Source organism: Thermobia domestica, chromosome 9 (genome assembly GCF_964235325.1).
Source record: "Thermobia domestica chromosome 9, izTheDome1.hap1.1, whole genome shotgun sequence".
In the NCBI taxonomy this organism is placed as follows: domain Eukaryota; kingdom Metazoa; phylum Arthropoda; class Insecta; order Zygentoma; family Lepismatidae; genus Thermobia; species Thermobia domestica.
Window position 1 is genome coordinate 32,118,302 of NC_137462.1, and position 12,284 is coordinate 32,130,585.

The window sequence follows — 12,284 nt, forward strand, 5'->3', positions numbered from 1 at the left end:
GTAGATAAACAACTTGACAAACACACAAACGGAAGATGTGCAACCAGCAACAAAAGGTCTTTCTTTCCATTTGGTGAATCTGTTTCGTGCATAACTTCAGAATAGAAGGACAATTTGAGTCAGTAAACCAGGGCAGGATTAAAAGAGGGGCTTAGGGGGAAGCTATAACCCCGGGCCTCCAGGTGGATAGGGGCCTCCGCCTTGTTTAAAATCTCAACTGGCTATGTGAAAAGAATTATGAAGATATAATCATCACATAAAATAAAATACGACCAAAAATATGAAACATATTCCCTTAACTTTCCTACTGTATTTTCACAGAAATGTATTAGGTGAAGCCAGCAGGAGCCACATTTTTTCTAGCCCCGGGCCTCCAAATGGGTTAATCCAGCCCTGCAGTAAACTAATATAAAAATAATGTAATTTTCTGTAAGTTCCAACTATACCGCTGTTGTACGTTCCAGTCATACCATCGTTGTTATCAAAATTAGGGATGGCCAGAACCTGTTCTAGGTGGAACCGGTTTTCGGGTATGAACGGATCCGGTTCCGGAACCGGTTTTTCGGATCCAGGTCTGGAACCGGTTCTGAAAACCGGATATCCAAGAACCGGTTCCTCGCGGAACCGGTTCCGCTGGAACCAAAATTTTGTGTGACTATCCCTACGCTAAACCCGAGTTGCAGGCAGACCCAAACACCCACTGGTGGACCAAATTTTTTTTTCTGAGGGCACAAGCGTGTCTGGGCGGGGAGGGCACAAGCGCATGGTCCTCTTTGCAGTGTTTTGAAGGTGAACTTTGTGCCTCCTTTACGGGTCTTTGGGGGCTTTCGGATCCAGGTCTGGAACCGGTTCCTAAGATCAGGTTCTGGAACCGGGTTTTCGTATCCAGATCTGGAACCGGTTCTTAAGATCCGGTTCTGGAACCGGGTTTTCGGATCCAGGTCTGGAACCGGTTCTTCAGATCTGGTTCTGGAACCGGGTTTTCGGATCCTGGTCCGGAACCGGTTCTGAAAACCGGATCTCCGAGAACCGGTTCCTCGTGGAACCGGTTCCGCCGGAACCGGAACTTTGTGGCCATCCCTAATCAAAATAAATTTTACCAAGCGGAAAGAACTTTTGTCGCTGACTGTACATTACTGAGCAGTGTTGCCACAGCCTTAGTTCTGGAGTGGGCTGAAAAATAGTACCAAATTAAAACAAAAAAAGGGCTGAATTCATTATTTTATACCAGTGTAATACGAAACTATAAAACGAAACTAAAGGAGGTAAAGTTCTAGCACACTCTACCCCCTCCCCTCTTCCAAGAGTTCAAATCAAGAAAGTGTTCTTGTTAAAAATATTTTTTTAAAAAACATTCAAATAGGAGGACCTCGAACAACCCAGATATCTTTATATTCGTCAATATAGCGTCACTAGTAAACAACTTAGCCCAGTAAGCCGGCAACTACGTCAATGTTTTTTTTTTCGTGCTATTATCGTTTTGGTGTAGAATGTTTGCAACGATACATAAATTATAGACTCACTTGAGCACATGCTGGTCTTCTTCTTCAGAATAGTCAACACTTGATTCAACCTTTTTTTTTTTTAAAAAAAAAAAAAAGATATCAAGCTAAATTTACACCACACTGCTTCTTTCTCCTTCATGCGCGGCGCAGATGTGCCCATCTAGCATAATTAGTTTTCCGGTGTAGTACAAATTACGATTTTCCACACGAAGTTCGTAGTGTTATACTGTGCAGCGTCACAAAATGAACGTTCAACGGCATTCTTTTTTCAAAAGTCCAACACACAGTATGAGTAACGTGAGATGTAGGAACAGTCTTACTGACACTTTTGAAAATGTGACAAGTATTTGTTAAATGGTGCTGAATTGGATAGAATTGTATCAACTTTTTCACAAAAGGTGCTGAATTTGGTACAATTGTAGCAAGTGTGGCAACACTATTACTGAGTGTGATTACTAAGACATCGAAGGGTATGCCTCAGTAATTGGCGTACTCCGAGGGACAAGAATATAGGAATTCTTGTCTGCTCTGTGATTACTCTTTAAGGAGTTTTCTTTATCAAATCTCCTTTATACTGTATATTTACCAAACCTGTCTGTCTATCCGTCTGAGAGAGAAAAGATCCCAGAAAGCACTTGATGGATCATCATCACTTTTGGCCAGGATGGGTTGAAAACTGAGTTCGTTGGTGGAAGTGGCCTATCCACCGGAAATGGTAGAAATCAATGATTTCCGGTTTTGAGGTTGATCATTATAAAGCAAACACGGTCAGTAGCGTAGCCAGGATTTTTGTTTGGGGGTGGCTTAGTGCTGGGGCGCATATATATATATATATATATATATATATATATATATATATATATATATAGGGTGCTTCAAAACAACACCGACAACGTTTGGGAGGCGATTCCTGACACCAACATAAGACGAAAAGTATAAACCAATCTGGATGCACAAATACTTCCTTTCGGAGTTATAGGCTGCCGAAAACGTGAAAAGAAAAAAAGAACTTTAAAGGTCCATAACTCCAAAACAATGAGACCTACCGTAGTCGGGTCAATACTTCACTTAGGAACTAAGATGTACCCTGTCCAAATATCCATGTTTCAGAGTCCTGTGGTACTTCCACAACAGTTTTTCTAAAGGCTGTTTAGCTACGGGCATGTAATTTCAAGTACTCACCAACTACCTCTGTAAAAATTGATGCGGAAATGTCACGGGATTGTAAAACTTGGATATTTGGATAGGGCACGTACTAGTTCCTCAGTGAAGTATTGACCTGACTACGGTAGGTCTCATAGTTCATTTTTTTCATGTTTTCGGCAGCCTATAACTCCGAAAGGAAGCATTTGTGCACCCAGGTTGGTCTATACTTTTTGTCATGTCTTGGTGTCAGGAATCAGCTCCAAAATGTTGTCGGTGTTGTTTTGAAACACCCTGTATATACGTTTGTTGAGCCAAAAAAGGGTTTACTTGTAATAATAATAATAATAATAATAATAATAATAATAATAATAATAATAATAATAATAATAATAATAATAATAATAATAATAATACTTAAGCTTTCTCTGAAGTGCCGGCTTCTTTAGATATTTCTTCGTTGTTTCTCGATTGCTGTTTTTGGACATTTTCTTTGCCAAATTTAACACCACTACAGTCTTTTCTTTTTTTGTTCTAGCCACTTTTCTACAGCGTTTTCCGAGTCTTTCTCTCAATATCTTTTTTTTTTTTTTTTTGTTGTTTACATTTTTCTACGTTGCATTTTTTGGTTTCTTTACACATTTTTCTCACCGAAAGTAACACAATTGTCTTTTTTTTTTCACTTTAACCACTTTTGAAAAATGTTTCTGCACATTTTGCAATTGCAAAGTAAGTTCTTACTTCGACACCCCAAACACGTCTAACTCAAGCAAATCTTAACTGCTTTAACTGATCAAACAACAGATATTGCTGTGACATAGTTATGATACACGCTACAAGTCTTTACTTTTGTTTTCCAACCTCTCCTGTTAACAATTTTTTTTTTCTCAAATATTTTTCAAACCAAACGAACAAAGAAAAATCTTTATTTTTAGCCGTCCAGCTGCTGATCATTTACCGAAATCCATTGATCGCCGCTTTCTTTGATGCCAATTCAGCTAGAAGTGAATGGTATTAAACCGAGATTTCTTGTTATAGTTAATCCTATTGGGAATAGCTGTGAATGATTCAAAACAGACGATAACAGGTCACGTGTTTTTTTAAATTTTTATCGTCAATGATTTATTGGGTTCAAACATGTCAATTTCTTCTTAAACCTTAAAGAGAAAATAATTGATGTTGAGTAGTTGAACAAAATTCCTGGTTTTGTTATAAGTATTCCAGTATCTAATGCTTACACAGAATGCATATTTTCATACATGAACAGCAAATGATCTTATGGCAGGAACCGATGTAATTTCGATTGGTTAAAAGCTGAATTATTAATCACTATGAATTTTGTTGCAGAGAATTTGTACTCTACATTATGTAAGGAAAAATCCCGAAGTTCAGGCTGCTGTCTTAAGATGCAGTACCATGTATTTAAGGTCTGCCCCGGATGCAGATGAAAATATTTTCCACTGATAAACAACAACGAAATTAGATCTTAGGTATCACTGCAGGGGAAGAGAAACAGAGAGACAAAGATTGATGTGAAGATTTTTCCTTTCAAGGTGGCTACGTCAGGTCAAGAACCGTCACTTCTCGAAGTGTAGAGAATTCATCCAAATCGCATTATATGATGCCAAATGTTTGTAAGAAGGCAAGTTCTAGTATCCTCGTTGACAATAATATCAAATATATTATACTTGTGAGCCATAAATGAAACTCGCGTAAACAATGACCAGAAATATGTTTTTATATCACCTTGGGCCCAAATGTGATCTAAGCTAAAATTGGTTAAAATGTGTATTTATATGACCAATAAACTATGTTTGTGTTTATAAGTGTCAGATATTTATTTATGGTTAACTATTGTGCTGCCAAAATGTCTTGAGCCGTGGCAAAAATGCGAACTAAAGCTCTCACCCTCCTGTTGAGCCAATAAGGGATCAGCTGTCGCTAAGCGAGAGAAAGCGAGTGGAATTCCTTCAGACGATAGCAGCACTTGCAACGGAAGACTAGGGATCAAGTCAATGTGGTATAATAATAGACATGTAAAAAGTTGCCACGATAAAAATATGACATATCACAGAAATCCGAGCCCTAGTTCTTCCTAACAAGGATTAACATGATACTTTGTATTATTCCAGAAAAATTATACAAATATTGCAAAGAAAATTATTCATTTTATTTTCACCATTAAATTGACTTTTTTGGTGGGGGTGCCATAAAGGGAAGGGCGCATCGGACAGTCTTCCAATGATCAGAGTATGATCCTCAAGCGGGAATACTTACCTAAGACAAAATAAAAGGATTAATTGTTCATACCCATTCAGTGAAGGCGCTAGAGGGTACAAGGGGTGGACACTCCCCCTCTGTGGGATCGTTTATCCCTCACACATATTGTATTCCAAGTAACATAAAAGCTAAAATTTCATCCAAAAAAAAAGAAAGAAAGAAAGAAAGAAAGAAAGAAAAGAAAGAAATAGCTGCTCTCCCCAAAAATTCTCCGCTCTCCCAAGAAATTAAATCTGGCGTTGTCACTGATACCACTTAAAAAATTAAGTCATGTTTTACAAAGCCTCCAGTGGAGGATCAAGCCTGGCGCCAGGGGAGTTAAGCCCCTCAGTTTCTTGAGCGACAAAAATAATTCCAACTATATATTTGGTCTAGGAATTAATTCGTGCGGTTGGTACGCACACATTGAAGCTGTAGTACAAACACAAAATACATATATACCTTAAGAAAAATATTGTCCATCGCTAGCCACCACTTTCGCCCATCAGTCAGGCAATGTACGGATTCCGTGGCGAAAGAAGTCCTCATCCTTGGAAGCGATCCAGTCAGAGACCCATGTTTCGATATCTTCTGAAGAAGTAAACCGCTGTCCAATCAAATCGATGTTCATGCAATCGAACAAGTAGTAGTCCGAAGGAGCAACGTCTGGTGAATACGGCGGGTGGGGTAAAACTTCTCATCCGACATTTTCTAAATAGGTTTTGACCGGTTTTGCGACATGTGGGCGAGCGTTATCATGTTGAACAATAAGTTTATCATGTCTGTTCTCCCATTCTGGTCGTGTTCTGGCCAGAGCTTGCTTCAAACGCATTAATTGTCGTCGATAACGTTCTCCATTCATAGTTTCACCCGGTTGCAGCAGCTCATAGTACACCACACATTTCATATCCCACCATATGCACAGCATAACCTTTGCACAGTGAATATCTCGTTTTGGTTGTGATGGACCTGGTTCACCTGGTTTCACCCAGGCCTTTTTTCGTTTAGGGTTCTCGTAATAGATCCACTTCTCATCACCCGTAATAATTCGATGCAGAAACCCCTTTCTGCTCTGTCGTTGAAGCAGCAATTCGCAAATGGTTTTTCGTCTTTCAACGTCTCTGTCTTTCAATTCATGTGGAACCCAATGTGACATCTTTTGAATCATTCCCATGGCTTTCAAGCGTTTGGAGACTGTTGTTTGATCAACGCCTAATGCTGCTGCAAGTTGTTCCTGCGTTTGACACGAATCCTGCTCGAGCAATGCTGTCAATTCTTCGTCTTGAAATTTTTTTGGCTGTCCAGCTCGCTCTTGGTCTGCCAAGCCGAAATCACCACTTCTAAACCGTGCAAACCACTTCTGACACGTTCGCTCAGCTAGAGCATGGTCACCATACACTTCCACGAAAATACGATGACTTTCAGTCGCACTTTTCTGCATGTTAAAGTAATGCAGCAGGACACCCCGCAAAAACACTTTATCAGGCACAAATTGCGCCATGTTCACTTAACTACAAACTGGTGTTGTTGACGCTTTAATCCACTGCCCTATACTACGAACGATACGCGATGACAGGGGTTTGCAACACATGTGTGGATACACGGAACTGTGGGACGCTCCGTTCGTTGCGCCATCTCTTGTCCACCCGCACGAATTAATTCCTAGACCAAATATTTTTAAACTTTATAGTAAACTCATGACGTATTTATCATAGTTTGGGGTCTGGCTGCTCCCTCCCCAGATTTTACCCTCTAAATCCGCCATTGAAAGCCTCGGTGATAATAAAAAAGGGAGGGGCCTTGATTTCCAATCAATCCAACCATTCACTCATTTTGTCTTCCAACATTTTGAGTCAAACAGTTTCTTCTAAACTAAGATTTCATTTGTTTGCTTAATGAAGTTTTTGCGTTCCTTTTCACCATCAAAGCTATATGAGACGTTGAAGTGAAATCCGAAGCAGAACCAATTGTAGTAAATTAAAATTTGAATGTTCTCCCAGCAAAGGCGCACGCACTAGCCAATTCCTTGTTTTAAAAAGTTAACTGATTAATTGAACATTTCTTAGTTACTTGATTCACTTTATTTTATTTTATTTTTGTCATTTTTTACTTAACCCAATAGGACAGGGACACGAACACAGATCTTTTAGGCACAATTAACATTCCACAGGTTCTCTCTTAACCAGGGCAATTTGCCGCTCCATCCCTTTTTCCAGAAAGAACAAATCTTAAGAGCCATTATGCTATCACATCATGAACAACGAAGGGGAGGGTAAGTGAACTCCCACTCAGGAAGTCCTAAACACTACAAATACAATCCCGTTGTATTTGCTTGTTTTCCTTTAAATAATAATCTATTATATTAGTGAAAGATAGAGCAAACACACCTGCAGAGGAAAGATGGTAATCCTTTTTACATAATTCATGATCGAGCTTCAATCTCAACATATCAGTTTTGAATTCCAGCACAACTAGCTCTTTTATCTTTATTTCTTGATTTTCCTTCTACATCTGCTAATTTAAAAAAAGCTTGTTTCTACCTCTAATGACAAAGAACTTGTTTGTGACAAAGACAAGACTAGTTTTCATATCAAAACTGTGATAACTAACTAAATAGAACAGGTGTTCGCTACTGTTCGAGAATTGCGTTCTTGTATTTGACAACAATCAAGCAATTCATGCTGGGATTTATTTCACCATTTGCATAACACTGTTGATGTGACCTTAAACTAATGAAACCTAAACATGATTTATGAATGTAATATTCAAATAGAAGGTCAGCTTAGTAACCTTAACTCTCATCACCATGAAGTCTGTTTCCAACAAGAAGTATTTACTTTAAACAATATAGTTATGACAGATTTTGCCACCCTGTGCAAATGCACGTGTTGCACATAAATAGTAGAGCCGGCCTTGCTCTTAGCGGGAATCGAACTCGGGATCACTTACACCAAACTTGCACGCACTAGCTACTAGACCAGCAAGAAGCGCATGAAATAGTCTGAAAACAGGTCTCCTGTATATTATTAAATACTAAAGCCAGTAGCCTTTCTTGCAATAACTATAGAAAGTAAAAAGAAAGAAAAAAAGGTTCTAAAGAGAATGCAAAGGGTTTTAGTTGTCACTTACTGATCACGAGAGGTTTTCCTTTGAACACTCAGGTGGTATGTTATCTTGTTGAGCACTGGTCCAGGTGGAGAAGCTGCATCCCAGGATATACAACAGATCAGACCTTGAGAGAAGATTTCGCCAGCATTAAAAAAGAGGAGAAGAGTCGGAAGAAGAGAAGAGTGGGGGGAACTGACTGACTCGTTCTCCGCTTGGTTAGTTCTGGGTTTATGTTTATCTGTCTCTCTCTCTTTCTCTCTTTACATGCACACACGCAGAGGGAGAAAAGAGAAAGAAAAAATAGTAATAGACACTTGCGACACATATTACAGAACACTACGCGAAAAATAAAGAAAAGAGAAAAAAAAGAAATAGAATGAACGTAATGATAAAGTACTGAAGCAAAATGGCAGAGGCATCGATCTCAAAATAACCTGTAATAAGCGACCCGACCTGTTTGACAGGGTTGACATCACACGATGAACTTTGAACGACCCAGAAGACAATGTGCTTCCAGAGGAGAAACAAAACTTGCTTTCTTTACCAATCAATGAAAGCTTAGAAATAATAATAATAATAATAATAATAATAATAATAATAATAATAATAATAATAATAATAATAATAATAATAATAATAATAATAATAATAATAATAACTGGCCTATAGAGCCCACAGGTTCAATGCCGCGTTCACAAAAGCTCTCCATTGACCTCTATCCTTAGCCAACTGGATCCAGCTTCTATTCTGTATTCCTATTTCTGCGAGATAATATTATCCTCCCATCTGCAGCTAGGTCTTCCTAATGGTCGTTTTCTGATTGGGTTTCCAGTTAAGACTGAAAGCTTTTCTACTTTCTTCCATTCTGGCTACATGACCTGTCCCCTGAGCATCCTAAACTTGATAACCCTAACAATGTTTGGTAAACCGTATAAATTATGTAGTTCCTCGTTATGAAGTTTCCGCCATTCCCCATTCCCGTTCCTTTTGGGTTCGAATATTCGTCTCAGGATCTTGTTCTCAAATACTTTCAGTCTATGTTCTTTCCTTAGTAATAAATAATAATAATAATAATAATAATAATAATAATAATAATAATAATAATAATAATAATAATAATAATAATAATAATAATAATAATAATAATAATAATAATATAGTCCCAACCCAGGCTACGTTAGTGTCCGTGGATTTTCCAAAGTTTTTGTTTTCTGAGCTATCATTTCACCAATATTTTCATAATCATCCATTTACTTTAGCGTAAACCAGGGGTCCCCAACCTTTTCCACTGGACCCCAAAGCATGTTAATTATTAATACCACCGTTAAGTCATGTGCACCAATAACAGTGGCTCGTGTACCACAGGTTGAGAAACCTTTGGCAAAGGGAATAATCTTATGGAGCGTGAAATAATACATTTCGTTTCACTTTCATTTCAGTACCCTGCCTGGCACAGTTGATTGATTTAGGAGGTTCTGCAGCTTAACGTAGGATCCAAACTAAATGAGAAGAGCTCCTTCGTGGCTAAACGGTTAGCGCACGCGCCTTTGTCGCGGAAGATCCGGGTTCGATTCTCGGCGGAAGCTTATATAATACGAATACCACATTAAGCTGTAGGCCCACATCTCACATAGCCTCGCTGCTGAACAGGGCGCTAAATTCAAAATTAAACCAATCAAAATGAACCAAATAAGCCGTCATTGGCAGCTGAATCCTGGTGTTCCGCGCCAAAGACACGTATGCTAACTATATAGTTATGATAACTATGGTTTCCGAAAAGGGTGCAGTATTTCCGATTTTGTTTGGGCATCGTGGGACAACTAGAAAGCAGTGGCGGATCTAGCCTGGTGTTGGGGGTAGCTTCCAGTTTTTGAGTGACAAATATAATTGAAACTATTATTTATATATTTATGAGAGTTTATAGTAAGCGTCAGTGGCGTGTTTACGATTTTGTTTTGGGGAGGGCTTTGCTAACTTTCGGGGGGAGGGGCTTTGCCTGAAAATGTGAAAATTCTGCAAGATATTTCATATACTTTATTAAAGTAAGTAAGATTTCGTGGTGGGCTTAAGCCCGGAAGCCCCCCCTAAATACGCCACTGGTAAGCGTTGCCATTGCAGTATGGTTTCAGTTGCATTTTTTTCTGTTATGCAATGAGTAAAATAATATTTGAGTTCCACAACTTCAACATCCAATCTAGCCATAATATCCATCGAGTTAAGTTGGAAACTTCTGCAGGACCCATTAAAAATTTTTAACTCAAGATATACCTATCATAGTCTAGATTCTGGACACCTGTCCCCCAGTTTTTACCCTCTACTTCCGCCACTGTTAGAGAGCCTCTTCAAATAAAAGATAGGGAATGCAAGAAATACTGGTGTCACATCTAATGTACTAAATAGCCACTCAATTAGTAATCTGTCTGAATAGTTGTTTTTTTTTTCTGGCTGTAGCTTCAAATAATTTAGTTTGTTTTTTATAATCTTTATACTGATTAGACAAACTAACAAAAATAGATTTATTCTAATTTGTCGATTGACACTCAAGATCAACTTCTAACTGAACGAGTAGAATCCACGCTTTCAGACTGTGGTTTTATTAGTTGTTTCACTTTTGTCTTACCAGGTGAATGGTAGACCCAATCGATACTCTTTCAAAACTTCATTCTCAGTGTTCGCAGGTTTGCTTAAGAAAATTTCCCTCAACTAACACAAAATTTTCCCTTTTCTTATTAAATTTCCCCTAGCTTGTAAATGAAATGAAATCTTTCTGTTTTTGTTTCACGGTTATGCCGGTTAGGCAAAAAGGAGACGGTGATGATGAGAAAATGAATGCAATGATGAAATGAAGAAAGAGGCAGGAGACGGAAGAACCCCGAGATAATCCAGAGGGACACGGTGTTTATACACTACAAAGTCCACTTGGCACGAGCTGGGATCGAACCAGAGACTCCACGCACTAGAGGTGAACGCTGCAGAGACTCCACACACGTATGAAAACATATATATTATTACTATTGTATTGGTTCATTTCTGAAGAACAAAGAAAAATTTAACCATTTATATATTAGTCAATTAGTCAGCACCAAAATTTCCCTGGATTTTCACGTTTTTTCGAGGGAAATCCCTTTTTCCCTTTTTGCTACATTTTTCTACGAAATTTCCCTCAAACTACGAACACTGTTCATTCTTATTGTTGTTGTTTACTTGTGTCGCAAGATGGCGCTGTATATGCATCACGAAAGTTCTCATATAACAAACGAATAAAAATATGGTTGTATTTATTGCAAGAAAGAGCGATTTATTCTGAAGTTAGTATTTCACTTTGTGAAAAATGTAGACAAATTTCCGCCAGATCTTTCTCAACGTCATCAATTATCATATTGTATTAATATAATATGACAATACAATACAAATGCAAGAATAATAATTATTGATATTTTTCCCAGTTAAAATAAATTTGTGAGAATGACAACGTTAATAAATCAGACTCTTTCAGACATTAACTGTCTCCCAATGTTGTTCTGTGTGTTATAACATAAATTACTGAAGTCTCAACTTTTGTTTGTCTCCGCCAATACACGATGACAGTTTATCTTGAAGTGGCAATATATGTATATTTGCAGCACTTAAAAAAAAAAAAAAAAAAAAATGGCTATGAATATGAATATGATTGATGTGGAAATGGTTATATATAATTCCTCGATAATCCTACTCTGATAACATGTTTCTAAACATCTGACAGACGCTATATGCTGTTCAGTGCATCATCTCCTGATAAGTTTCGAAGGAGAGAGCGTTCTGCTTGAGAAACATTTACTGGAGGATGTCATGGAATATTTCCAGCATAGTGGTTATTTTATGTTTGGAAACATGTCTCAGTCCCAAGGACTTGTATCTAGTGAGCAACGTGTCCCACTAGTATTTCCTAACTCCATTACAGAAAGTTCTCATCTCACCTTGCGTATGACATTTCGAGTCGCTGAGGAGAACAAACTCGAGTTTCATGAATGCAGAAGACGCAGTCGCTTTCTCTTAAGGTTAGTGTAAAGGAACAACTTTTGCAGATAGATGTCACTACAGTCTTCCTATCTCTCCCATGTATTTTTTACCTTTCACGAAAATTTACAATTTCTTTTAAAAATTTCAACCTAGAGACTTCAAATTTTTAGAGAAGGAACTTCATAACCTATTAAAGGGAACAATCCGTGCCGATTTTTTATTTAGAATTTTCTTCATTGTTGAAACAGTTTCATTGTTAAAGATTTGGAT

The 12,284-nt window shown here is 38.0% G+C and overlaps 1 protein-coding gene across 1 annotated transcript in view; it reads right to left on the reverse strand.

The window, feature by feature from the left end:
• LOC145694530 (superoxide dismutase [Cu-Zn]-like) overlaps positions 1–8,190 on the reverse strand; it is a 52,908-nt gene extending 44,718 nt beyond the window's left edge. Inside the window, exon 1 of the mRNA XM_081770844.1 lies at positions 8,037–8,190. The gene's annotated coding sequence lies outside the window, so the exon portion shown is untranslated. The remainder of the gene's footprint in view (positions 1–8,036) is intronic.
• Between the last annotated feature and the right edge of the window lie 4,094 nt (positions 8,191–12,284).